At 38.1% G+C, this 27,165-nt stretch overlaps 2 long non-coding RNA genes across 2 annotated transcripts; both read right to left on the bottom strand.

Moving 5' to 3' along the window:
* Positions 1 to 14,012: 14,012 nt before the first annotated feature.
* Positions 14,013 to 16,702, bottom strand: LOC130465966 (uncharacterized). The gene is made up of 3 exons (XR_008925986.1): positions 16,426 to 16,702; positions 15,412 to 15,572; positions 14,013 to 14,607 (listed from the first exon to the last, which is right to left on the bottom strand). It is a non-coding gene; the product is annotated as an uncharacterized lncRNA (long non-coding RNA).
* Positions 16,703 to 16,817: 115 nt separating this feature from the next.
* On the bottom strand, positions 16,818 to 19,128 carry LOC130465965 (uncharacterized). The gene is made up of 4 exons (XR_008925985.1): positions 18,969 to 19,128; positions 18,761 to 18,862; positions 18,039 to 18,103; positions 16,818 to 17,053 (listed from the first exon to the last, which is right to left on the bottom strand). It is a non-coding gene; the product is annotated as an uncharacterized lncRNA (long non-coding RNA).
* Positions 19,129 to 27,165: the final 8,037 nt, after the last annotated feature.

The raw sequence follows: 27,165 nt of genomic DNA, 5'->3' as shown, positions 1-27,165 counted from the left end.
TAAATTTTAAATTTTTATGACCTATATTTGAATCCATGTTAAACGGAAATTAATTGATTAATAAATTTTCGATTTTTCGCCCTAAAATTATGAAATTAATACGTTTTATTAATTTGTCGTTAATTTTGAATTAAAAATTTTATATTTTTATGAAAAACGCCCATAAATGTTGCACGCACAAAGCAATGGAAGCTACGTGTTACCCTTAATGGGTGTTGTATAGTGCGGGCACGCGACGACGAGCAAGGGAGCTCGTCGCCCGTGCAGTACGAATGCAGCGAGCAATCAAGACATGGCGCGCGCGCGAGGCAAGGCAGCCTGGGCGTGTGTGCTGTGTGGATGGGCGATGGGCGAGGCAAAGGACGAGGCGCGCGCGCGAGGGCGAGAGCTGGGTCGCCCAACGATCGCTGCTCCGCGCACCAACGAGCGCTGCCTCGCCACGAGAGCTTGCTTGCGCCTAGCGAGCGAGAACTCCTTCGGTAGCTGCTGCGATGCTTGCGGGCGAGCAGGCTGCGCGCTAGCGTGCTTGGCTTGCTGCGTTTGCGCGTGGCTGCTGCTGCATTGTGCCATGGGCATGCGATCGGTCGTGCACTCGATGGGGCTTGGGCGCAAGCCCAAGTGCTCGTCGTGTTACGATTGAGTCGTTTTGAATTTTAATTTGACATTTTCAGTTCAAAATAATTTTAATTAATTTTAAAATTATTAATTTAAATTGTTTTCTAGGATTTTAATTTTGAATATTATAATTATTATAAATTTTAATTTATATTAATTATTTTACTAAAATTAAACCTTGAATTAATTTAAATTTGTTTAAATCAACTGAAAATAAATTAAACTAAATGGATTCGATTATAATTTTATATGAGCTTTAAATTTTAATTAAACTTGTATGTTTCCAGTTAGACTAGAAATACATTTTTATGTTTAAAATTAGTAAAGCATATAAAGTTATTAGGTGGGAGCAATTTTAGTCATAAACTCTTGATTAGGTCTTCAAATCCTTTAAGGTTAAACAACTTGATTAGAATTAATAAGGACTGAATAATTGGTAGATTATTGGTGCCCTTGATTAATTGCTGCAAATATTTATGTGATGCATACAATGTGTTTTACTAACCAGCTATGTGGGCCATTCATGATAATGAATGGGTGAATGGTATATATTGTATATGTACTGTTTTGCAGGTTATGAAGTGACTAGTATGGCCCAAATAGGATAGAAAATATGGTCTGCGTACCATTAATTTGAATGTAATTGGTCTAATGCACCAAAGTTTGTTTTTCAATTCAAATATGGTCTGCGTACCATCAAATAGTTGTAATTAGTTTCATTATAGCTGATCCTATTTGAAGAAAATGGCGCCTCCCGCGGTGAAATTCAAGACGGAGTTTCCAATCCATTTTCAAAGACGGACTTTGAAGTTGAAGCTTCAAGATGAAGCCGGGCCATACTAGATCATATTTATCTTATGCTTGCTTTAACTTATTTATTGCTGTTAAATATGTCTTAATTATGCATGAGATTATGGCTTGATTATGTTGCATGATTAAGGATTTTAGTTCACTTAAAATCTAACCAACATAGTAAGAGCCTTAAGTTCCAAACTTTAAAAATTGAGTTAAAAGGTGCCATGCCAAAATAACACTTACTTGGATAACCTTTACATAAATCTAGTAATAGTTTTACGCTCAGCGAGGTGCTACTTATTGATCCTAAAGGGGTAAGGTACACAAATAATTGTGAGTACATGTTAGTTTTGGTGAAACTCAACGATATAAGTAAGGAGTCCTTTTATGTCGTGGCAAAATTGATAGGTTTACCTAATAAGCTCTTAGACGTACCTATTAACCAAGAGTAGTTTCTAGACTATTAGCAAAAGGCTTTTTCTTACCTAAAAGATTTTAGAATTGAGTCTAAATACATAATGTGCTTAATTCTTCAATGGTTTTTAGGATCTTAGAATCATTTTATTCACACCTGCCGGAACACATAACTTGCATAAAATGCTTAATGAACATTAAATTATGCATGTATGCTAGAATTTAAGTTTATCTAGCGAAACTGTGAATGATTATTTATTTGTTTATTCTTTTTCAATTGTAGTTTTACTATGGCAAACAACAATCAAAACATCATCATGGGTTCTGAGCTTACTATATAAGACCCCGTGCACGCACGGATTATGATAATTTATTTTGTAAAACATTTAACAGAATATTCCAAAACTAATGCATAATTATAAATTTGTTTAAACATACTTATTTAAATTTATTCATCGAATATGCATAATATACATGTGTAATATGCTAATTTGAAGTGGTAGAAAAAAAAAACCCTCTCTCTTTCCATGGTGTAGCGCACGATAAGGTTCTCTGCTATCGTACACCCACCATTGGAAATGGCGAGGAAGAAGAAGAATCAGAAACAAGAAGTTCGTGAGATCAATGAGGAGGCCTCTGCGCTTCTTCATACTGCCTCTTTGCGCCCAATGAACCAACATCAGTTGAGAAACACCATACCCAGCAATGGAGATGAAGTCCGACTGCCGCCGGTAATCAGGACGCCATTCCCGTCGCATCCTTCTGCTGGACCACCTTCACCACACACTCAAGAAGCTATTGCGGCGTACCATGCTGCCATCAACTACTCTCCTTCGTACCAATCGGAAACCAGGGGTGTTCACTCCGAGATTGTGGGAGGTGTGGAAGAAGGACAGGGGGGTGGGAGAGTGGGTGGCTCTGCTCTGGAAAGGGTGAAGGAAATGGTGAGAAACGTTAATGTTGTACTGGGTTTGACAAATGGTACGGAAACCCTCGCAAGCAAAGGGGATCTTGATTCCTCTGAAACAGAGCATGGTGGTACCTCTGGAGAACTTGGAGACGAAGGCACTAGACCTCCATTAGAACAGCAGCACACCAGGGTTGACCCAAAATCATCTTGGGTGAACTTATTTCGAGGACCCCAACTCACTGGCAAAGGTAACTCCCTCTCCTTTATTGCTCCCACAATTTTGGAAGGTACTCCTGTTGCTATGCTTGACAAGGTTGATATGAGTAAAATGGCTGCTATTTGGGATTGTGCTTTGATCATGTATGTTGTTGGTGATAAACCCTCCATTGGGGCAGTAATTAGGTATATTGATAAGGAATGGGGTCATGTTGGTAAGCCTAATGTGTTTCTACATGATGAGGGCTATTTTGTGGTTAAATTCTGCTCAAAAAGGGATAGAGATGAGGTACTGGTTGCTGGACCTCACACTTTCTTTGGTAGGCCTATGATCACTAAGCCATGGTCATCAGATTTTAATTTCCAAGAGGAAATTCTCAGGGTAATTCCTGTGTGGGTGAAGCTCCCTAACCTACCTCTGTGTTGTTGGGGCATGGATTCTCTCAGTAGGATTGGGAGCCTTGTTGGGGTTCCTTTATTTGCTGATGAGTGTACCTCTAAGCAATTGATGATTTCTTTTGCTAGGCTCTTAATTGAAGTTGATGTTACTAAAACTGTCACCAAGGTTGTTCAAATACAGGACTCTTGTGGTAGAACCTTCAATCAGAAAGTGGAGTATGAATGGCTCCCACCTTTTTGTAAGGAATGTCAAATAATTGGGCATGATTGTTCAGTTAAAAAGGGTCAAACAAGATATCAACCTGCTACTCATGTTCAACCAGTGCAGAAAAAGGTGACTAAGGTCTGGAAACCAAAGAAGGTGGTGAATGCTGCTGTTTCTGTACCTGAACCTGCTGTTCCTGAAGAAATCATTCCAAGTTTGATTGCTACTACCCCTTTGAACCAGGCACAAGTGAGTGATGTTCAAGATGATGGATGGAGAGTAGTATCCAGGAGAAGGAGAGAGTCTAAACACTATGATCATCCTTTGGGATTGGCTCATGTTCCAAAAGTGGTTGATGTAGTGGAGGGATTTTCTATAGAGGAGGAGGGTGAGGATGCAGAGGTTGAGGAAGGAGATAGGTATCCACCATGATTGTTTGCACTTGGAATGTTAGGGGTCTGAATGATCCTAATAAAGTGGTGGAGGTTAGAAGATTGCTGGAAACCAATAAGATCAGTGTTATTGCTCTGTTAGAAACTAGAGTGAAGGAAAATAAAGCTAGCAAGATTCAGAATAAGCTAGGTAGTTGCTGGAAGTGGGAAATGAACTATTCCTATTCTCCTAAGGGTAGAATCTGGATTGGGTGGAGGCATAGTGAGGTTACCTTTACTATGGGCTTAAAAACTGACCAAGTTATTCATGGTGATTTAGCTGCAAAGGATGGGAATTTTACTGCTCAGTTCACTGCTGTGTATGGCTTGCATACAATTGATCATAGGAGGCCTCTTTGGACCACCTTGACTCAAATTGGACCAAGGGTGATATACCCTTGGTTTGTCATGGGTGACTTCAATTCAGTGCTGCATGCAGGTGATAGAATCCATGGTAGCCAAGTTTCTGATACAGAAACAAGAGATTTTGATGCTTGTATTGATGCAACAGGGCTGATAGAGCTCAAGAGTTGTGGAAATTTCTTCTCCTGGAACAATAAAGGGCAAGGTGATTTGAGAATTCATTCCAGAATTGATTGGGCCTTTGGGTGTGGAAACTGGCATACTAGTTATCCAGAAGTATGTGTAGACTATCTGAACCCAGGTTTATCAGATCACTCCCCTCTTCTGCTGGATTGTAAAGTGGTGAGATAGAGGGGAAGTAGACCATTTAAGTTCTTCAATTACATGGCTGAGCACCCTAAGTTCCATCAGATTGTGCAAGAAGGGTGGGGATCTGTTGTAAATGGAACTCCTATGTTTCAAGTGTGGCACAAATTGAAAGTCATCAAGCAGGGTCTGAAAACTTTGCATAGGAAAGAATTTGCTAGGCTGGAGGAGAGAATTGATGGTATTAGGAGGGAGCTGGATGACACTCAATCTCAGTTAGCTGCTTCTCCTAGTGATATTGACCTTCAACTGACTGAAAAAGAGTGCACTGGTAAGCTTAAAAAGTTTCTGAGTATTCATGAAGGAGCTCTCAAACAAAAATCAAGAATCCAGTGGTTGAAAACTGGTGATTCAAATACAAAGTTCTTCTTCACAGCAGTAAAGGAGAGATATGCCAGGAACAGTATTGATGTTATTTATGATGCTAATGGGAGGAAGCTTACCACTGCTGCAGAGATTAAAGATGAGATCAAAGCTTTCTATCATGGTCTTATTGGTTCTGCTGCAGACACTTTGGAGGGTATTGATGTTACAGTTGTGAGACAAGGTAAACAACTTTCTGCAGCTTCAGCTCAATCTTTAGTTCTTCCTGTTTCAACTGCTGAGATTGATATGGCACTGAAAGGGATTGACAACAATAAAGCTCCTGGTTTAGATGGGTTTAACAGTTTCTTTTTCAAAGAAGCTTGGAGCATCATTAAAGATGACATTTATGTGGCTGTTCAGGATTTCTTCTCCACAGGGAAACTTCTGAAACAAACAAACAACACTGCTGTTACTCTAATCCCAAAAATTCACAATGCTACCAGTATTAAAGACTTCAGGCCTATAGCATGTTGCTCCATTGTTTACAAGTTGATTTCAAAAATCTTAACTCACAGAATGCAGTCAATAATTGGTGAAGTGGTGAATGATTCTCAGGCTGGCTTCATTCCTGGTAGGAATATTGCTGATAATATCCTACTGGCTTCTGAGCTGGTGAAATGTTATTCAAGGAAATACATCTCCCCTAGGTGTATGATAAAAGTTGACCTCAAGAAGGCTTATGACTCTTTGGAATGGCCCTTCCTGAAGTCAATGATGCATGAATTAGGATTCCCTGACATGTTTATTAGGTGGGTGATGGAATGTTTGGGAACTGTCTCCTACTCTATTCTTGTCAATGGATTTCCTACCCTTCCTATTCCCCCAAAAAAGGGATTGAGGCAAGGGGATCCAATGTCACCCTATCTCTTTGCTCTGGGTATGGAGTATTTGTCAAGATTATTGGCTGCCATGAGTTCACGAAAGGAATTTAACTATCATCCAAGATGTAAGAAATTGAAGATTACCCACATGATGTTTGCTGATGACCTTCTCATTTTTGCCAGGGCAGATTTGCCTTCTATTATTACTCTTTTTGGAGCTTTTGCCAAGTTCTCAAAGGCTTCTGTTCTCAGTGCTAATCTCCATAAGAGTGAAGTCTATACAGCTGGTGTTTCTGATGTTGCTTCTAACCAGATTGCTACCACAATTGGCATTCAGAAAGGTGTTTTCCCCTTTAAATATTTAGGGGTACCCTTGAAAACTAGGAAGTTGAGCTTCTCTGATTGTAAACCTCTTATTGAAAGAACAACTGCTAGAATTAAGAGTTGGTCTGCAAGATTCTTGTCCTATGCAGGCAGATTACAGCTGGTCAAGTCAGTTCTGTTTGGAATGCAGCTCTACTGGTGTCAAATTTTTGTAATGCCCAAGAAAGTTATGAAGACAATCCAAAGCATTTGCAGGTGCTTTCTGTGGACAGGGTCAGATATTGGCTCAAAAAAGGCCCCAGTTTATTGGGATCACTTGTGCCTTCCCAAGAGTTGTGGTGGGTGGAATCTAAAGGACTTAACAATATGGAATAAAGCTGCTGTTCTCAAACACTGCTGGGCTTTATCTATGAAACAAGACAGACTGTGGGTGAAATGGATCCACACTTACTATGTGAAGCAGATGGATTTTTGGACCATGCCCATCCCATCTGGGCTAACTTGGTCATTAAGGAAGATCTGGCAGTATAGAGATGTTCTAATGCAAGCAGGAGGAGTGACTCAATTTGTCCATAATGACAAGTTCAAAATCAGTAAAATGTATAAGCATCTTCAGAGTGGAGCCAGTCATGTGCATTGGAAAAGAATCACTTGTAACAGCAAGGCTAGTCCTAAAGGGACCTTCATTACTTGGTTGGCTTTACAAAACAGGCTTCCTACCAAAGACAGATTGATCAGCTGGGACATAGACATTAGTGGTGAATGTGAATTTTGTCTGGTACATGAAGAGAAACTGACACATTTGTTCTTTGAGTGTCAATATTCAAAGGAGATTTGGAGTAGAGTTCTTACTCAAATGGGGATGCAGAGAACAATTCAGACCTGGGATGATGAGGTTAGATGGGCAGCTGTACAGAGCAGGAGCACCAAAGAAAGAGCCAAACTGTGTAGTATTGCCTTCATTGAGACAGTCTATTCTGTGTGGATTCAGAGGAATTCTAGTGTGTTTAATGATCACTATGATCCTATAGAGTCAGTTGTAAGTAGAATTCTGTTTTGTGTGGCTTGTAGAGTTTAGCTTGTGCCTGTTGGCTTTATGTTTAGTTGCTGTGTTCCCAGGTTGTTGGGAACTTAGAGTTGGTTTTTGTGACTAGGTGTTATCCTTACTTTGGTAATATAATCAAATTTATTTGCCAAAAAAAAAAAAAAAAAAAAAATGCTAATTTGACCACATGACATATCGAGTTAATATATTTTTCATTATAAATGTACTGATTTGACTAAAATATTACCAAAAAGTATTTAACAAAATTATTATTACGTGGTAGCTATTATTACCATAATTTCTAAACTAATATTTTTTTTCATACATAAATAGTTTATAAAAGAGTAAATAATAAAATAAAATAAAACAGATATATTTTTTTAGGAAAGTGCTTTTTGGCGGGAAAATTTTACACCAGGAAATGACACGTGTCATTCCTGGTGTCTGTTTTAGTATAAAGTAATAGATGGTCAAGCTGAACCTAACAAATTTTCTTGAATGGGAAGCTAAGCTTGTTGAAATAGTCAGACTCAATGGACTTGAGTATGTACTGTTACATCCCATGCCAAGCTACTATGCCAGAGACATGACCCCTGAAAGATTTGCCGCCTGGGATGCAGATCTCAAAAATGTTATGAGTCTCATGCTGAACAATATCCCTGATGAATGGGCTAGAAGGTTTGTAGCTTACAAACCTTTTACGCTCATCAAGAATCTTAGGGATATCTATCGTGGAAGCACGGAGGACAGGGACCTAAACGTCCATGAGTTGATTGAATCAATGTCTGGTCTAAAGGTTAGATTTCCTAACAGGTGTTACAGGATGGAGGTCCAAGAAACACATGTTCAGCTCCTTCGCACTAAACAGAGGGTAGGCGTCCCAGTGAGGTTCCATGTGGAGCTTATGCTTTTATATTTTGATCGCCTGAGTCTGCTAGGAACACCAATAAGCTAAAGGATGGCAGTCTCTGTCTTGCTCAATTCACTGCACAGTGGGTTTGGTCGCTTCAAGCAACTATACCTAAGTGAACCAAGAGAAGGAACAGTTGCAGAATTTGTTCACCTTGTCAGAAAGGCTGAGATAATACTCGACTGTGAAGCCAAGGATTTACTCAAGGCTAAAGGGAGACCCTTCAAGAAAGGTGGAAAGTCCAAAGGCAATGCTAAAACAAAGCAGGACAAGTCCACATCAAGCTGTCTTTATTGTGATGGAATAGGCCATTACAAAAGAGAATGTCCAAAGCTAAAGGAAGATCAGAAGAACGGAACAGTCGTTCCATCTTCAGGTATTTTTGTTATAGACTGTATACTTGCTAATTCAACTTCTTGGGTATTAGATACAGGGTTTGGCTCACATTTATGTTCCAATCCACAGGGACTAAGAAGAAGTAGAAGGTTAAGCAAGGGTGAAGTCGACCTACGAGTGGGAAATGGAGCACGGATTGTTGCATTAGCTGTAGGAACTTATTATTTGTCGTTGCCCTTTGGGCTAGTTTTGGAACTGGAAGAGTGTTTCCATGTTCCAAGTCTTACTAAAAACATCATTTATGTTTCTTGCTTAGATGCTAAGGGATTTTCCTTTTTAATAAAAGACAATAGTTGTTCGTTTTATTTTAAGGAGATGTTTTATGGATCTGCTAGATTAGTCAATGAACTTTATTTATTAGATCACGACAAACAAGTTTATAACATAAATACCAAAAAGGCCAAAAAGGATGATTCATATATCACCTATCTGTGGCATTGTCGATTAGGCCATATTAACTTGAAACGCATAGAAAGACTTCAAAAGGAAGGAATTCTAGAACCATTTGACTTAGAGGATTATGGTAAGTGCGAATCATGTTTACTTGGCAAAATGACAAAGCAACCTTTCTCTAAAGTTGGAGAAAGAGCAACTGAACTATTGGGTTTAATCCATACAGATGTATGTGGACCAATGAGTACAAATGCTAGAGGTGGTTTCAGCTACTTTATCACTTTCACTGATGACTTCAGTAGATATGGTTATGTCTACCTAATGAAGCATAAGTCTGAATCCTTTGACAAATTCAAGGAATTACAAAGTGAAGTAGAGAATCAATTAGGCAAGAAGATGAAAGAACAACGGTCTGATAGAGGCGGTGAATATCTGAGCTATGAATTTGATGACCATCTGAAAGAATGTGGAATTCTATCAGAATTGACTCCTCCTGGAACACCACAGTGGAACGGTGTGTCGGAACGGAGGAACATAACCTTGCTAGACATGGTTAGATAAATGATGGGTCAGGCCGAACTTCCAATAGAATTTTGGGGACATGCACTAAATACAGCTGCACTCACTATAAATAGAGCTCCGTCTAAAGCTGTTGAAAAGACTCCATATGAGTTATGGTTTGGAAAGCCTCCAAATGTGTGTTTTCTTAAGATTTGTGGATGTGAAGTATACGTCAAACGATTAATTTCAGACAAACTTCATCCAAAATCTGACAAATGTATCCTTGTGGGCTACCCAAAGGAAACAAAGGGGTATAACTTCTACAATACATCTGAGAACAAGGTGTTTGTTGCTTGAGATGGTATCTTTTTGGAAAAGGATCACATTTCCAAAATGACAAGTGGGAGAAAAGTAGACCTCGAAGAAATTCGAGTCGAACAACAAACTCTAGAGAATGCTCAAGATGACATTCAGGATGAAACTCAGAGATCTTTAGAAGTATCTGGTGAGAATCATGGATCGCAAAGATATAGATCTCAACCGGAAAGGTACTTAGGTATTTTGACGAACGAGTGTTATGGTGTTCTATTACTTGAAAGTGATGAACCTGCGACTTACAAACAAGCTATGACGAGCCCTAGCTCCAAGCAATGGCATGAAGCCATGCAATCTGAATTAGACTCCATGTCTGAAAACCAAGTATGGGATTTGGTCGATTTTCCAGATGGCTACCAAGCAATAGGGAGAAAATGGGTTTTCAAACTGAAAAAGGAAAAGGATGGAAAACTTGAAGTTTTCAAAGCTATATTTGTTGCAAAAGGTTACAGGCAAGTCCACGAAGTGGATTACGATGAAACCTTTTCACCAGTTGCAATGCTAAAGTCTATTCGGATAATGTTAGAAATCGCTGCATATTACGATTACGAAATATGGCAGATGGATGTCAAAACCGCTTTCTTAAACGGCGTTTTAACAGATACTGTGTTTATGACACAGCCTGAGGGTTTTGAGGATCCAAAGAATGCTAAAAAGTTATGCAAGCTTAAGAAATCAATCTACGGATTGAAGCAGGCATCAAGGAGCTGGAATATACGTTTTGATGAAGCAGTCAGTGACTTTGGTTTCATCAAGAACGCAGACGAATCTTGTGTATACAAGAAGGTCATTGGGAGCAAAATTGCTTTTCTAGTATTATATGTCAACGACATATTACTTATCGGAAATGACATTCCTATGTTGAACTCTGTCAAGATTTGGCTTGGGAAATGTTTTTCGATGAAGGATCTAGGAGAAGCACAGTACATACTGGGCATCAAGATTTACAGAGATAGATCTAAAAAGATGATTGGACTTAGTCAAAGCACTTATATCAATAAGGTGCTTGAAAGGTTCAAGATGGCAGACTCCAAGCGAGGCTACCTACCCATGTCTCATGGAATGACTCTAAGCAAGACTCAGTGCTCATAAACACTTGATGAGCGTAGACGAATGAATGGGATTCCATATGCATCTTTGATTGGTTCAATAATGCATGCTATGATATGTACACGCCCGGATGTTGCGTACGCGCTCAGTGCTACGAGCAGATACCAGTCAGACCCAGGAGAGGCACATTGGACTTCTGCCAAGAACATTCTGAAGTACCTGAAAAGGCACAAAGATGACTTCCTGGTCTATGGTGGAGATGATGAATTAATTGTTAAAGGCTATACGGACGCAAGTATCCAAACCGACAAAGATGATTTCAGATCACAGTCTGGGTTTGTCTTCTGCCTCAACGGAGGTGCAGTAAGCTGGAAAAGTGCTAAGCAAAGCACCATTGCAGATTCTACAACTTAAGCGGAGTACATTGCTGCACATGAAGCATCAAAGGAAGCTATATGGCTAAGGAAGTTCATAGGTGAACTTGGTGTAGTCCCCTCCATTAAAGGACCAATAGCCCTATATTGTGATAATAACGGAGCTATTGCACAGGCAAAGGAGCCTAGACACCACCAAAGAGTCAAGCATGTACTTCGTAGATTTCACCTTCTACGAGAGTTCGTTGAAAGAAAAGAAGTCGAGATAAGCAAGATTGGAACTGATGACAACATCTCAGATCCATTGACTAAACCTCTTCCGCAGGCGAAGCACAACTCGCACACTGCAGCTATGGGAGTCAAGCATATTGGAGAATGGCTTTGATGTCCTTGTTTAATGTTTTAAAGTTTTAGTGTTTAATTCTTTGTAAAAAATTATTGGTTAATCATTCACAATAAATGAATAGAATTCATTTTTCCATTTAATTTGTGGTTTATTAAATGATGAGTCCCTTCAATTTGACGATATATTCAAGATAGACTGTCAGGACCAGTCCTGTGACTAAGAAATGTCTATCAAGTGAACTTGAATGTCAAAAGTTGAAAATGGTCCCTGGTCGGAGTTTTCTATAAAGATGGACGCATAGAAAACGTCAGACGACTAGAATGCAAGATGACTAGTAGTTCTGTTTCTTGAACTATGTGGACATGGCAATGTCATAATCATTTGCATAAATACTTACTTTGGGAAGACTAGTATCGGACAGATCTATGAAACTTTACTGTAAGAGATGAAAATGTGTCATAAGTAAATTTCATTAAAATTATTAGACACTAATCCTCAATACCTGAGTGATTTGAGATTACTTGTTTGAGAACTGCTTACTTTGACGTTGACCAACCGTCGCACCGTAAAAGGAGGCTATAAAGGCAACGCTCAGGTAATCACCTATCAAACAAAGTCTAATCTCAAGATCGCAAGATTGGGATTGTCCTCCCATAAATCGGTATGAGATGCTGAAAGTTGTACAAGGCCACTCGGAGAGCTAGAAACTGTAAAATGCATGGCCGTGCTCAGATGAATCATAGGCTATGATTATCTGTTTATTTGATCAGTTGAACTCTGAAACCGAGAAACACCTCTGGACATAATAAGGATGACAACTCTTACCTTATGTTCAAAAGCAAGCATCAAGTGACAAAGGAATTAGGAAATGCACACTTGTCCCTAAGGACAAGTGGGAGACTGGAGGAAATAATTCCCTTGGTCCAAGTATGCATTTAATGTTAAGTCTAATAAATGCGGTTCAGTATTAATTAACAAGTTAATAATTCAGTGAGATCAAGTGAGCTGAATGCCTAGCTAGAGGCCGCTTCAGTTCAAGTGGAATTAATGATATTAATCCACAACTTACTCTTGACTGAACCCGTAGGGTCACCCAAATAGTACGTAAACAGATCAAGTATTTAATGACATTAAATACTCCATCTATGGATATTCGGAATCGACGGATCTTTGTTTCAGTGGGAGCTGAGATCGTCAAAAGCAAGAAATGAATACTCCGGAAACGATGATATTGCCGGACACGGAAATATTGATCGTATCGGAAATATAAATATTATCCAAGTCGTAGATGTTGCCGGAAACGGAAACATGGTACGTATCGAAAAATATTATCGGAAATGGAAATATTGTCGGAATCGGAAATATTCCCGAAAACGGAAATATTGTCAGAATCGGAAATATTATCGAAATCGGAAAATAATTTCGGAAACGGAAATATTAAATATTTGTTCGAAACGGAAATTAATTCCGGAATCGGAAATATTAAATATTGTTCGTATCGGAAATGAATTCCGGAATCGGGATTTTAATCAGAAGCATATCGTACGAATAAGCATCGGACGAGGCTTGCTAGATGAAGGCCCAGCACGAAGCCAGGCAGTCGCCCAACAAGCCAAGCGCAACAAACCACACGCCAAGCCTCGACCAGGCCCAGCGCAAGGCCAGGCCCAGCCAAGGCTTGGGCGCGCGCACGGATCAGGCAGGCTGCGGGCAGTGGGCCTCAGCGATGTGCGCTCGGCGTGGGCCGCAAGGCTTGCGCGCGGGCGTGCGGTGCTTGTGCGCTGCTCATGTGCGTGTTACATGAATCCTAAAGCTATCGGAATTCGTCACATGATTAAATCCTAATCCTAATAGATAAAGTTTATTTAATAGAGTCCTAGCAGGATTCTAATTAAACTAAATTAGTATTCTAATAGGATTATAAGTCTTTTTCCATAACTCTATAAATAGGTGCCTAGGGTCACAAATTTATACATAACATTGAAGTATTCAAAGGTAAGATTTTGAAGCAAAAATCAGCCAAACACTTGCAACCATTTTAGCCGAAAATTCCTAGGAATCTTAAGGGCGATTCTAGTTGGTCAAGCTTAAGGCGGATCCGGACGTGCTGTGGACTATCTACGGAGGGACGACACTTGGAGTCCTAAAGACTTGTTCTTGTTCGGTTCGGGCGCAGCTAGGGAAGGCACGCTACAAAATGTATGCACCTAAATTATGCTAAATGATTATGTGTAAATAATATGTTGCCTGGCATTAAGGTTTTCCGCATGATTTATGTTTTGTCATATGTATCATAACCTAACACCAGATGGAGTAAGCCCTGGAAGTTAAACTTTGGAACGCAATTTCACTGAACTGATGTGTCCATACAAGTGAGACCTGATATATAGTGGAGGATCGGCTGAAGAAATGTCAGAAATGACACTATAAACATCACTCAGACGAATGAAATAGCAGGAAGAGTTGTTAGTGAAGAAAAAACTAAATCCATGAAAAAAGTTGCATCTGCTAAGGTTAAATGTTCTGCCAAGTCAAATGTAAATCTGGAGGAGAAAGACGTTACTGGTGTCTCCCTATCCTGGAAAGGCTGGCTACCGCAACCTCGTCCCTAGAGTAATGGTTAAATCAATCTATGACTTAGTTACACATTAATTATTTCAAGAACCCAGCTGCTAAGGTTACATATTTGTATCAAAATGGGTTACCTTTGATATCTTCCAACTCTGACAGAATGCACAAAAGAAGTTTATTAAACTTGCAGTATCAGATTGAACTGCTTGTTGGTTCCAAAATCATTACCAGTATTAGCCATTTCAGAACCTGCAGAAGTAGCATTTTGCAGATCAGCAGCTAGTGATGATGTACTACCTTGGCGACGCTATAGCAGACATTGGCTTAGAAACTGCTTTTGCTTCTTGTCAAATTGATCATGACTTTCATCCTTGATTTTAGTTCTCTTGGAAGACTTCTTGGATGGAAGTTTACCCGCAGTCTACAAGCATAATTTATAGAAACAACAATATAAAGTCAGAAAATAAGCAAAAGTATTTGGTTAGGGCATAAACACCTGGGCACACTCCCAAAAGATAAATGATAAATATAACAATGTGATATCCTTAGGTGTCTTGTGGGTTAATAACTAATACCTTGCAGAAGAAATAATTGAAAGTACAAAATGAAATAAGACAAGATAATAGCATAAGCTGGCTTCAACAAAAAAAAAAAGTTCGCTGATTACAGCGAGTAGTGTGCCACACACAACCCATGAATCTTATACCTGAGAGGAGCAACTACTTTGTGATGGTTTGCAGGATTTGAAAATAAAACTGAAGATTGTAAAAAGTTCTAGTTTCTACCATTAAACTACACCAATGGATTTGGGTTAGTTGTCTTTATCAGAATTTGCTAATTTTAAATGTAGTGTATATGTTAAAATGCAGAAAATTATATATCTGAAAGCATGACTACCAACATAAATGATGTTTCTTTTGGTAAAATAGAGAAATTTTATTACCAAAAGGAAGTAATATAAGAAAAAAAAAACCAAGCAAAGAAAAAAATAAAACCACAACTAAGGGTGCACAGCCTGCAACCCTGAAAGACAAGCAAAAAAGCACAACTACCAAAAAACCAGTAGAACAGGGCATAACCTACAACATCTCACACACAAGAAGAGACCAGAACAACAACAGAAAATAAACAAAAATAGATGCAAGCACCCACATTACACAACTCAGCACCAGAACCACAGAGTACAACGCTGCAAGACACCTAGTAGTGCAAAAAAGAACATAACCTCTGTGGAGAAGCAGTCAGGCCATCAAACTTTACCAGGAGAAGACTGCAAAACAACTATACAACAGCAACACATGCAACAACATATAAGAAGCTTGTAAAAAGTGGCAACAACCCAAACTGCAGCTGAAAAACCGCATGCACACAGCAGACCAGCAACACCTGCACACAATAGAAATGATATTGTTACAGTTATACAATGTCAATGCAGGACGACTTAAATAATTTTGATTGCATGGGTTGTAATCCACCAATTCCTAACAAGTGGCTACTTCAAGCAATTATGATACACAAATTCTAACAGGTCAAGGAACTTCAAATTAACAGGTTAGATTAGATTCTTAGATCATAGCTTCTTCCTAGATCACGACTATCAAAATCGACACCCTTGCTAACTCCGGAGGATGGAAGACTATCTGGAGATGAAGACTCCATCTGGTTCACATCCACGTCAACAGCCTCATGTTGCTCCACATTCCCACGTGTCCCACTATTCGAGTTTCCGGGTGGAGAGCCATCAATCCGTTTCTTGGCTATTTGATTAGGAATTTTAGATTTGCCTCTTCACATATCTAAACCCATTCAATTACAAAGCAAAAAGGCAACCTATAATGTGTGGAGAAGTTAAAAAGTAAACCTCAGAAATTGAAAATATGAGTAGATGCCTTCATACTCTTGTAGATGTTCACCACATTTTCTACAAAAGGCGCTTGCCTCAAATCTTCAATTAGTGTTAACGATTTCAACCAATTTTAAAGATTGAACATTGAAAATAAGGGAAAGCTGATAAAATTAGAAATGAACACCTTTTTTTCCTTAAACAAACCAACTTACTGTATAAACAAAAACAACATTCAACAATTACAACTTCCCTAACTTTGCGAAAAACTAATGTTTCAAGAAGAAAATTGAACATTCGGATTAATTCTACCCCAACTTCGCATCTAAATACAACAAGAATCAACATATGTAAATCAGTTAACTAAAATTAGGAGAATAAAGTTAGGTTAATTACCTTGTCCAAAATAGGATATTTTGCAGAGGGGGAAATTTAACCCACCAAACAAATTCGATTTGGGTAGACAAGAACTGAAATCAATTCGAAACCCCACATCAGAAACATACAAATAACCTTGTTCTTCTCGCCAATTTCAGAAACACGATTCACCAATTTCTCTTATCTCCAATTCAAAGATCCAATCAATAATTCAGAAACGCAAATCTCCAATGAACAATGAAGGAAAGGATGAAAGAGAACGACGAAGAGGAAGAAACCGAACGAAGAGAGGTAGAACTGTTGTAACACCCCGACAATTCCCATTTTCTAAAATATCCCTTTTTAAATATAACTGTAGGGAATTATCAAAGTATTATCGCCCGTGTGAAAACGTAACGGCTTATTCAGAATTTTGCAGCGGAAAACATAAAACTAACATTTAGGTTCATAAATAATCTTATTACATATTAGGTCCAAAACCAATTAACTGAAATAAGGAAATACGAATTGTACGACAAATTTCAAATTAAGTTAACAAACCAAATCATTTAAATAAGCAAATATAACTACAAGCTCTCTAATCCCGATCCCAATGATGCATCATCTTCAAACCTGTAGATGGGCAACGCTTATTGATCCTTAGAGACTGCTCACCAAAGATGGGTCATCACAGGATCAATAAGGCATAGCCATGATCAACACACACAAACAAAGCACGTAATCAGCAAAGTTGAGTACTACATACTAAACAATAATATTCCTAACATGATACTATTAAAGGAACCCTAACATGATACTAATGAACATAAGTAAGGGCAGACAAAGCATGATAATTTGACGACCATACTTGACTAGACTAGGCTAGACTTATGATAATAATATTATTTTGGTTGAAATAGACAATGGACCGAGTTGTCCATCCAGAAGTCTTCACTAAAGAAGACAAGGTACGGGCGCGACTCCGTAACCTCAGTGACCTGCGATATCGAGGAACGTTTAAATAAAAATAGGACACGGTGATCAATCCGGTCCCAGAAAAGGCCATGGGCTACCACCATGAACCCCAACTCCTGTTTGTCCGTCACTTTAGACGTGTACAGTCTAAAGCTATTGCTACTCAGTTTCACTTTACATGATTTACAAATTGATACTCTGTTATGACTCAACAATCACATAAGGCATATAATCCACATTCGTTCACAACTGTTTTTATCTTGGAATTAAGTACGTGATCATAAAGGCATCAATCAAGACTCATTCCAATTTACCCAACCTTTCCTTTAACCATGATCAACCCTGTATATGGGTATAAAGTTTCAACTTACTAAACAAGGTCCTCGGCCCTCATAAAGTAGTGAAAAGCTAAAAAGGGAACAACAACCAATTGATCCAAACCAATCATATAGAATAATCTAGTGTTCCCAACCAACGTGTTTGTACCAATAATCCATACCAACATGTTACAGTTCTCTTAGTGCAAAACAAGTTCAATAAGTTTGTCCAACAGTATTAAACATGCACATTCCATATAACCAAGTTTGTCTATAATATCAACATCACCAAGTTCAACAATAATATCAACATGATTTCAACAATTAGCACACATTCCAAGCACGCGGGTATGTACGTACCTTGTATAAACAAATTGATAGGCCACTTTAACACTTTCAAAAGTCGCCTAAAGAGAATTCTCCGCCTAAAACAACCAACAAATATTCCCAATCAATTCCTACTCATTGATAACCATAAGAGAGCATTCTAAATGCATCCTAAACATATTTAGAACTTTCCCCAATATCAAAACTTAAACATTTGATTTCCTAGAATCATAATTATTGAATTAGTGATTGAAATTCGTTGAAAACTTTCGCAAACATCGTACTTTAAATTTTCAGCAATATAATTTCATCTAAAAGCTTCACCATGGTCAATCTACGTTCCTAGTATCTCAACACAACCAATTCAATGATCCATACTCAACCTATCATGATTAATAATCATAAAAACTTTGAATTTCATACTTTAAACAATCAAAAACCAATATTTCAGTGTAATTAGATAATCTGAAAATTAATAACTTTATTATAAAATTCATATAATCTCAAATTTATAATTTAAATCACAAAACCCATAACTTTAATTCAAGAAAACATAATTCAAGTTAATAAATCATAAATAAGCCCTAACTTAATTTTAATTAGTCAAAACTGAAAATAAATTCGTTTTTAATCTCAACCCAAATCTTAAAATCATGTTCAAACCATAAAAATCATGAATTTCATATCAAGAACATAATCTAAATTAACAAACTTTAATTGAAGATAATTAGTTACTTAGGATTTAAGAAAGTAACCAATTCAAGAGTTTAAGGGGAGTGCTGGCCGGCGGACAGCGGTGGCTCGCGGCAAGGCTGAGCACGGTTGCGTGCGGTGGTCGGGCCTTGGGTCACTGGTTGCTGCGCGAAAACGAAGGGAGTCAAGCCATGAGAGCAAGAACGAAAATAAGGAAATACAAAGAAGAAGGAGGAAGGAGGAGAAGCTTGAAGAAGAAGAAGGATTTACCGTGTTGATGGTGGTCGGCTGGGCGGCGAGCAGCGGGAGAGAGAAAGCTGAGTTGCGTGAGGTTGAAGAAGGAGGGTTTTCTCTCTTTCTTTTGGTTTTCACGTGAAGAATAGAGAAGAGAAGGGTTTTATTTTTTTGTTTGGGCTTTGCCCAATTGGGCTAGGAGTAGGATTTAGGTTGATGAATCCACAATGGGTTAGGACTTGTTTTCTAATTTCAATAGAACGTGGTTTTGCAATTCGAACTCGTTTTAAAGTAAAACTCAAAAATACATTTTAATTTCATAAATCATTTAAAATATTCAAAATGTAATAACATAATTATATTTTAATTACATATTCATTTCTAAAATTCGTAAATTACATTTAAATATATTAGATATACGTTAAAATATATAAATAAAATATAATAGAATTACGGGGGATTACAATCTACCCCTCTTAAAAGAAGTTTTGTCCCGAAACTTGACACGGAAATTCACATATCTTTCCAAACTTTTCAACTTATTCTTATTGTAGAAGTACTTTGTGCCACTCTTGTGCACTCTTTTGCCAACCAAGCGTTACTTGCAATACTCAAGAACACATTTTCTTATGCGGAAGATCTATTTACTTGCATTAACATGTAAAGGTTGCTAGAAATAAGCATAAAATGCATAAAATATCATAAAAATAGGTAAAAAGCGCGAATTTCTATCGCATTCTACCCCCTTAAAGAAAACGAGTTACGCCCTCTTAACTCACCTCAGAAAATAACTCTGGATACTTGATCTTCATGTCATCTTCGGCTTCCCACGTTGTTTCTTCGTACTCGTGGTTCGACCAAAGCACTTTCAGTATGCTGACGTCCTTATTGCGTGTACTACGCACTTTTCTATCATGGATTTTCACAGGCCTTTCTTCGTATGTGAGGCTACTATCAATCTGGATTCTCTCAGGCTCTAAGATATGACGCTCATCAGGGATATAGCGCTTTAGTTGGGAAATGTGAAACACGTCGTGCATCTTTTCGAACTCCATTGGCAAGGCTAACTTGTATGCTACTTTCCCTATTCGTTGCAGAATCTCATATGGGCCTACATACTTGGCACTTAGCTTGCCCTTCTTCCCAAATCTCATCACACCCTTGGTTGGTGATACTTTCAAGAACACTTTATCACCTACTGCAAATTCATCATCTCTTCTTTTCAAATCAGCATAACTCTTTTGCCTATCCTGGGCAGCTTGAATTCTAGCCTGAATTATTTTCACATTCCTGACAGTCTCCTCAATGAATTCCGTTCCCAAGACTATATTTTCACTGAAATCATTCCAGCAGGTGGGACTTCTACATTTTCTCCCATATAGTGCCTCAAAAGGTGCCATCTTAATGCTTGCATGGTAGCTATTGTTGTATGAAAATTCGATCAAGTCTAGATGGTCTTCCCAACTACCCTTAAAGTCAATTGCACAAGCCCTCAACATATCTTCCATAGTCTGGTTAGTTCTCTCAGTCTGACCATCGGTTGCAGGGTGGAAAGCAGTGCTCATTTTCAAAGTTGTCCCAAGGTTCAACTGGACTTTTTGCCAAAATTTCGAGAGGAATCTTGAGTCACGGTCTGAGATAATATCGGTTGGGACCCCATGCAACCTCACTACATGCTTAATGTATGTCCTTGCAAGCTGTTTCTTTTTCCAAGTCTCTTTAATCGGAATAAACACGGCTGATTTTGTTAGACGGTCCACAATCACCCAAATGGTATCATTTCCGTTCTTTGATCTAGGCAAGGCAGTAACAAAATCCATAGAAATGGAATCCCACTTCCATCCAGGCACTTCTAAAGGTTGAACTTTCCCCATGGGTCTTGAAGGAAATAATGCCCTTGGTCCAAGTATGCATTCTATGTTAAGTCTAATAAATGCGGTTCAGTATTAATTAACAAGTTAATAATTCAGTGAGATCAAGTGAGCTGAATGCCTAGCTAGAGGCCGCTTCAGTTCAAGTGGAATTAATGATATTAATCCACAGCTTACTCTTGACTGAACCCGTAGGGTCACACAAATAGTACGTAAACGGATCAAGTATTTAATGGCATTAGATACTCCATCTATGGATATTCGGAATCGACGGATCTTGGTTTCAGTGGGAGCTGAGATCGTCACAGGCAAGAAATGAATACTCCGTAAACGATGATATTGCCGGAAACGGAAATATGGATCGTATCGGAAATATAAATATTATCCAAGTCGTAGATGTTGCCGGAAACGGAAACATGGTACGTATCGGAAAATATTATCGGAAATGGAAATATTGCCAGAATCGGAAATATTGCCGGAAACGGAAATATTGTCAGAATCGGAAATATTATCGGAATCGGAAAATAATTCCGGAAACGGAAATATTAAATATTTGTTCGAAACGGAAATTGATTCCGGAATCGGAAATATTAAATATTGTTCGTATCGGAAATGAATTCCGGAACCGGGAATTTAATCGGAAGCGTATCGTACGAATTAGCATCGGACGAGGCCTGCCGGACGAAGGCCCAGCACGAAGACGGGCCATCGCCCAGCAAGCCAAACGCGCGCCCAGCCAAGGCAGCGCCCAGGCCCACCGCAAGGCAGGCCCAGCGCGCGCCAAGGCCACGGCTGCGTGGGCCTCGTGGCGTGGGCTGCTGCTCGCACGCACGCGCATGGGCGGCCCTCGTGGCTGCCGCGTGAGTGTGTGTGTGTGTTTGTGTTCATGCACGATTCCTAAAGCTATTAGGATTTGGTATATGATTAAATTCCTATTCCTAAAAGGATAAATTAATTAATTAGAGTTCGTATAGGATTCTAAGTTTAATTAATTCGTATCCTACTAGGATACCAATTCCCTTTCCATAACTCTATAAATACGTGCCTAGGGTCACATATTTTCAGGGATTAATTCAAGTATTCAAAGTGAGTTTTGAGAGAAAAATTCAGTCATATTTCTTACCTAAGAGTGCCAAAAATTCTAGTACCTTAAGGGCGATTCTAGTTGGTCAATCTTAAGGCGGATCCGGACGTGCTGTGGACTATCTACGGAGGGACGACACTTGGAGTCCTAAAGACTTGTTCTTATTCGGTTCGGGCGCAGCTAGGGAAGGCACGCAACAAAGAGTATGCATCTAAATTATGCTATATGATTATGTGTAAATAATATGTATTCCTGGCTAAATGGTTGTTTCCGCATGATTAATGAATTGTCATATGTATCATAACCTAACAGTGGTATCACGAGCCCCTTATTATTTTCATAATCTAAATTGCATGAACATGGTTAAAAATTACAAATTTGCAAGAATTAAAAGGGGTGATTAATTTTCGTAATTGTTAATTAATTGCAAATTGCGTTTATTTAATTATACGTACGCAGTTTTTCGGCAGTTTCTTCGTTACTCAACTAAATCGAGTGATTTTTGTGTCAATTCCGCATGTAAAAGGCATTCTAAAATTTTGACAAAAATATTTATTTTTCGGCCGAACCCAGAATTCCCAAATTCGAAGCCTAACTATGACTTTTCGAAGGTTTTAGTTTTTCGAATGCAAAATTTCGTAAATTTAAGATGTTAAATTAAATATTTGCGATTCTTGTTGATAAATCTTGAATTTTTGATTGACCTACTGTATATGTTTAACAAGTTTGAATGCCTAGCCTTGTTAATTATGCAATCTAATTTGTAATTATGATTAATTTGTTGAAAATTAGAATAATTTAGAATTAATTTGATTTTCATAATTAATTATAATTTAATTAGAAACCTATGATTAAAAACCACCATAAAAATTGTAAATTTATGATAAATTTTAAATTTTTATGACCTAGACTTGAATCCATAATAATCGAAAATCAATTGAATAATAAATTTTCGATTTTTCGCCCTAAAATTATGAAATTAATATTATTTATTAATTTGTCATTAATTTTAAATATAAATTTTAAATTTTTTTATGCGATTCGTTCATATAACTTGCACGCACAAAGCAATGGACGCTTCGTGTTACCCTTAAGGGGTGTTGTATAGTGCGGGCATGCGACGACGAGCAAGGGAGCTCGTCGCCCGTGCGGCACGAATGCAATGAGCAAGGCATGGTGCACGAGCACAAGGCAGCAGCCCTGCCTTGTGTCGTGGGCCACGAGCTATGGACGTATGGGCATGGGCGAAAGGCAAGCCATGGCAGTCGCGTGTGGGCAGCAAGCGAGCTGCGCCACAACGCGCACTGCCTCGCGCAAGCGCGCGCAGCCTCGCGCGCAGCGAGCGCAAGCTCGAGTGCCACGAGCGCTGCGCCCACCGTTGAACGCGCGCAATTGCTCGCGCACAGCGAGCGATGGCTCGCGCGCACAGCGAGCGATTGCTCGCGCGCACAGCGAGTGATGGCTCGCGCGCACAGCGAGCAATGGCTCGCGCGCACAGCGAGCGATGGAGCGCGCGCAGCGTGCGCTGGCGAGCGCGCACAGCGAGCGATGGCTCGCGTGCGTCGAGCGCTGGCACGCGCACAGCAAGCACCACAGTGTGCGATGGCTTGCGATGGAGATGCAGCAGCTATGCGACGAGCGCATGGGCTGCGCGCACATGGCCAGCGATGGCTGTGTGCGTGTGGCCCATGGGCGTGCGATGCGTAGGGTGTTTGCGTTGCGATTAGATCGTTTTGAATGTTTAATTTGAAATTTTTCAGTTTACGTAATTTTAATTAATTTTAAAATTAATAATTTAAATTATTTTCTTGGATTTTGATTTTGAATATTGTAATTATAATAAATTTTATTTATTCTAATTATTTTACTAAAATTAAAATCATGAATTAATTTAAACACGACTGAAATTAAATTAAACTTTTGGATTCAATTATAAATTTATATGAGCTTTAAATTTTAATTAAATTTGTATGTTTCCGGTTAGACTAGAAATACATTTTTATGTTTAAAATTAGTAAAGCATATGAATTTATTGGTTTAAGTGGGAGCCCTTTTAGTCATAAACTCTTGATTAGGTCTACAAATCCTTAAGGTTAAAACAACTTGATTAGAATTAATAAGGACTGAATAATTGGTAGATTATTGGTGCCCTTGATTAATTGCTGCAAATGTTTACGTGATGCATAATGTGTTTTACTAACCAGCTATGTGGGCCATTCATGATAATGAATGGGTGAATGGTATATATTGTATAATGTACTGTTTTGCAGGTTATGAAGTGACTAGTATGGCCCAAATAGGATAGAAAATATGGTCTGCGTACCATAAATTTGAATGTAATTGGTCTAAAGTACCAAAGTTATTTTTCAATTCAAATATGGTCTGCGTACCATCAAATAGTTGTAATTAATTATAGCTTATCCTATTTGAAGAAAATGGTGCCTCCCACGGAGATTTTCAAGACGGACTTTGAAGTCAAAGCTTCAAGATGAAGTCGGGCCATACTAGATCACATTTATCTTATGCATGTTTTAAGTTATTTATTGCTTTTAAATATGTCTTAAAATGCATGAGATCAAAAGCTTGATTATGTTGCATGATTAAGGATTTTAGTTCACTTAAAATCTAACCAACATAGTAAGAGCCTTAAGTTCCAAACTTAAAAATTGAGTTAAAAGGTGCCATGCCAAAATATACACTTGCTTGGATATCCTTTACATCAATCTAGTAATAGTTTTCGCTCAGCGAGGTGTTACTTATTGGTCCTAAAGGGGCAAGGTACACAAATAATTGTGAGTACATGTTAGTTTTGGTGAAACTCAACGATATAAGTAAGGAGTCCTTTTATGTCGTGGCAAAATCGATAGGTTTACCTAATAAGTTCTTAGACGTACCTATCAACCAAGAGTAGTTTCTAGACTATTAGCAAAAGGCTTTTGCTTACCTAAAATGTTTTAGAATTGAGTTGACAAACTGTGCTTAATTCTTCAATGGTTTTAGGGTCTTGGAATCATTTTATTCACACCTGCCGGAACAATAAAATCGAATAAAATGCTAATAACTTGTTTGAATTGCATGGTTGCTTTAATTTCAAGTTATTATTCATGATAAATGTTTAGACTTTGCATGCTTCAATGTATGTTTTAATTATTGTTTATAATTAAATATCTTGCACTGCAATAAATCCTTTTAGAAAGGTAACAGTAAATTTCCTCGATTGGTAGTGAATCCAAGAACGATTCACGGAAATGAGAGAAAATGAGCAATTTAAAATGTACGTTTCTTTTAGCGACTTTTATGGTTGTTTTCGAGTATCAAAATCGAATGGCAAACCAATTGGTGCTTGTGAAATCAAGATACAATGTAGTTTTGAGATCATAAAGCATTGAGTTTAAACGCTCAGCTTTACCAATGGTTAACAACCTAATATCTTTGTCCATTTAATTCTCGAATGAGTCTAGTCCCTAGACATTCGAATAGATCGATGCTTAGAGAACTTTAGAAGCTTCTGGTAAGATCATCTAGTTGAAATTTAATATTCAACATAAATTCAATGGTAAGAACCTTGTTGGGGTGACATTAGACATGTCTAACAAAGTATAAAAGTCAACACTAAAGAATTCAATTCTTAAGACTATAAGAAAGGGTACAAGAAATAGGAAAACAAAGGAACATATGAAAGGAATTTACGATTCCGTTTCTACCTATAAGTTTATGTTTAAAGATAAGTGACCTAGCAATCAAACTTCCTTGGTATCATATACCGCTTGAGGTTCTTACTTCGGTAATAACTCAAACAATGGAAGCTAGGATACACTAATGACCTACAAGTGGGAAATGAAGCATGGCAATGCTACATTAGTTGTAGGGTCATCTAGTTTGTTTTAAGTCCTTTCAAAGGCTGGAACTTAATGGCTGTTTTGTTCCATAATCAGCATACCTAAATTTCTGCTTCAAACACAGAAAGACTCACATTCAAGAAAAACAAAAACAATGTTTGTTTGTTTATTTGAATGAAATGGTCAATTACAGGTTGAGTCAATATGCTTGATTAAAACAAACAACTCTTTAAAAAAACTTTACTAGGTTCAAATCAACCCCTTGATTTGAGTTCCACTAATCTTTGGCATTGTTGCTTAGACCATATCAATAAGTTAACATTCATAAGCTCTATTTTGATGGACCTTTTGAAAGTTGGTTGATTTCTAGATCAACTTAAGACAAGCTAGTCTTACTTGTTGAAAGTAACAAAGATATGAACTATTGTTAGAACGCCTAGACAATAGAGTTCAAAGCTAAAGAAAGATTTTATGACTTTATTATTTCACATGGATTTGAGTGAATATAGGTTTATTTACTCAAATGTGATATAAGTTGAAACTGTTTGGCTAGTTCAAAGATTCAGAAGTATAAAATCCACATGGCAAGAAATCATAAAGATCTAGGTTAGATCATGTTGATGATTACTTGAGACCAAATATGATCATCAATGATTGTGTAGTAAAATTCACAATCTAGCTCCATAAGATATGGCATATCTAAGTTGGAATGATCGAAGTCGATTAGTACTTGATTCGATCAATGATAGATCATAAAGACTTTTCCTTTAATTTCTAAAACAAAATGCTCAACTACCACCAAACTAAACCAAATTCGTCAAAGCTATTGAAAAGTAATTTTAGAATAACTTTTCATAAAATATATCTAGAGAGTTGCAAAACTCAGTGGGAGCTTAGTGTTTGTCATTCGACAAACTAAGGCCCAAGTATAGATATATGTTTCATTGTGATGAGACACAAGGGTATTGTTTCTACCACGAATTTTTGAGAACATAATGTTTGTTTGCTCGAAATAATGTCCTTTTGGAGATTCGTTTCCAAAATGACAAGTGGGAGAAAATAGACCTCGAAAGTCTTCGAGGCGAACAACAAACATAAACGGACATTCCGGAGGCTTTTCGAAGTGCTTCAGAAAATCCGAACTTATTCTTTAAGGACTTTAGAAGTGGCTTTAAAGAATAGACATCTCTTAGAAGACTTTACAAGTGCTTCAAGGAGAACAGAATATTCAAAATACTTTCAAGTGGCTATTGATATTCTATTGTTTGATGTTCTATACCCTAGTAGGCATAGAGTTCAAGTCACTGGAACTATGAGATTCTTCTATTAGATAGTGAAGAAACATGGAGTTCAGGTCATTGAAGCTATGCGATTCTTCCATTAGATAGTGAAGAAACCTACAACTTGCAGTCAAACTATTATCATGTAGATTAATGAGT

The sequence above is a fragment of the Spinacia oleracea genome, chromosome 1 (genome assembly GCF_020520425.1).
Source record: "Spinacia oleracea cultivar Varoflay chromosome 1, BTI_SOV_V1, whole genome shotgun sequence".
Taxonomy (NCBI): domain Eukaryota; kingdom Viridiplantae; phylum Streptophyta; class Magnoliopsida; order Caryophyllales; family Amaranthaceae; genus Spinacia; species Spinacia oleracea.
Note: the sequence above shows the minus strand (reverse complement) of the source record. Positions and strands in the feature narration are given on the sequence as shown.